This window comes from Crocodylus porosus, unplaced genomic scaffold, assembly GCF_001723895.1.
Source record: "Crocodylus porosus isolate Cpor-Errol unplaced genomic scaffold, CroPor_comp1, whole genome shotgun sequence".
NCBI classification, from domain to species: domain Eukaryota; kingdom Metazoa; phylum Chordata; order Crocodylia; family Crocodylidae; genus Crocodylus; species Crocodylus porosus.
In genome coordinates, this window is record NW_017728916.1 from 22220396 (window position 1) to 22222765 (window position 2370).

The 2370-nt window shown below is 47.5% G+C and overlaps 1 protein-coding gene across 1 annotated transcript in view; it reads left to right on the top strand.

Moving 5' to 3' along the window:
- POF1B (premature ovarian failure, 1B) overlaps positions 1–2370 on the top strand; it is a 54984-nt gene that overhangs the window by 39619 nt on the left and 12995 nt on the right. The window lies entirely within an intron of this gene.

Genomic DNA, 2370 nt, shown 5'->3' on the forward strand with positions numbered 1-2370 from the left:
TTTTTTTTTTTTTTTTTTTAGTTTTCATTGGCTTATCTGAATTATTTGTAACAATGGAGGTGTAACTTTTGATCACTGAGTCTATTTTCTTACACAAATCAGGCCTCTGGTATGTGCCTCTCACTGCTTTAAATGTCTGCAAGAAGTTGAGATATTGGCTTTAATCTTAAGGAAACTGTAGTTGCAGATAGACAGTATATTTGCTATGGAGTACATGGACACTTAATGTACAGCCTTATTCTAGTGTAAGCCACTCTGCTTCAGGGTAAACTTACCGCTCAGTGGGTGCAGACACGGAGCAAGTGAGCTATTCTAACATTTCACTGATCGGGAACCAATCTGTAAAGGTTGCAGGACAGGGTACAGACGCATAACAATTGAAGCATTCTCATATGTCGCTGATTGAGAACCAGTTCAAAATTGTGCACCCCAACACAAGGGAGTGGGAGGGAGCACCCAGCCCAGCATGCCTTACAGTTGTATGTGCTTGCACGGATGCTTTAGAGGCTCCAGGGACTGGGTGACCTGTGGCTGAGGGCTCTTTCACTTTTCTGCTTTCCCTTCTCTCCTAAACCTGAGTACAAAACCCTTCAATAGTCTGCAGTTGACTGTAGTCTGCTGTGTACTTCACTGACTTGTGGGGGGAGTGCTTGGACCCATATTGTTTGGGTCCCAGAGGCTGGGAGGCATAATATGGGGTTCCAGTTCAGGAGCAAGGACTCAACTGATTTACTGAACCAGCAACTTGTTGATTTAAAAACTGGAGGGGCAGTAGTGACCTGTCTGTGTACCAGAGCACCCAGTTGCAGCAGTGGGGGAAAATTGAGGGGTGAGAAATGATGCAGTGGGAGATGCCTGGGAGACCAACTAGTTCTGTCATGAAATCCTTTGTGTCCACCCTTCACACTGAACCATTTCTCAGTGCACTGGTTCAAAATAGTTCTTGATTTTCCAGGTAGAATTTTTGACCATTCCATGCATCTTTAAATCAGCTTGACAGACTTGAATGTCTGTCTGCTTGTGGCTGAAACTGCATTTAAACCATTCTAGGTGTTATGTATGTCCGTGTCGAGTGAGGAGGAACTATACACCAGTTTAAGGTTTTATTCCTGTGTATTGGTTATGGGTTCACTCCTCAAGCTAAACTGGTTTTCTCCCACGTAGTTTGTTTAGGACCTATTAGAGGTAGCCAGCACAGAACTGTCTTTAAACTACAGAATAATATCTGGGGTAAGTTGCTCATGTCCTGTATCTGCAACCTCATATGCTGTGCTGTCTTCCCCTCCTCTCCACCCGTTGTTGAGAATGAAGAGGGGCCACTATGGGAGATGCCTGCCCTGCTCCCCAGCACAAGGAGTGTCTGCAAGTGGGGGATTATCAGGGACAGGTCTGGGTGAGCAGGTAACCCCTATTTTTCTCCATGTCTGGAGAGACTTCTAGGGTGGTTTTCTGTAAGTGGGGCAAGCCAGTCAGGTGCTCCAGGAGTTAGAGGAACTGTGAAACCTCCATAGCACCTGCCTGGGGTCTCTGGAGAGAGTAAGCAGCTTATGCTGCTTGTGTTCTCCTGCCACAGAGTAAGAGATGTCTGTCACAAAAAAGCAGCAGAGTCTGGTACTACCTTTTGTCATTTCACTTTTTCTCTCATGTGGCATAACAAACAGTAGCAAAGTGTATTAGCTCACCTTTTGAGGCATCAGGAGATGTGTTTCTACCCTTATATATAGATTTCATAGACATTAGGGCTGGAAGGGACCTCGGAAGATCATCAAGTCCAGCCCCCCCACCTGAAGGGCAGGAAGTCAGCTGGAGTCATAGGATCCCAGCAAGATAAGCATCCAATTTATTCTTGAAGGTGTTCAATGTAGTGTAACAGCATGGAGTTGTAGAGGTGGCCGTGAACTCCCTAGGCCCCCTACCATGCCAATATGTTATTAAAAGCACTCTCACATCTCGCCCACCACGTCTTTGATGTCAACAATGTATAAGGGAGGCTGCCCTTAGTCCTCTCTGACCCGGTGCTCTGATGTATTTCGGTCTTTGTTCTATCTTGGGTGACTCAGTGCACCCCAGCCTTATGGCCTATGCGTGGCTCCAGCCACCCCTGTACCACGCCCCAAGCCTCGTGGGTGTACTGGATGTTGTTTAGTCAATGTCACACTCTTGAGCCCCACCCACACTTCTGGCTGCCTTGCAACCATGCTCCCTGGCACTCATGAACAATCTTTGCCCCCTTTCTGGGGCTTCTCGCCACTGCCCGCTCCGGGGCTGGGGTCGACGCATCCCTGAATGTTGTGCCCTCTTTGGCACTGGGATCCCTACGCTACCATGGAGCATCTATGAGGCCTCCTCCAACCCCTAATAGCCTTACCT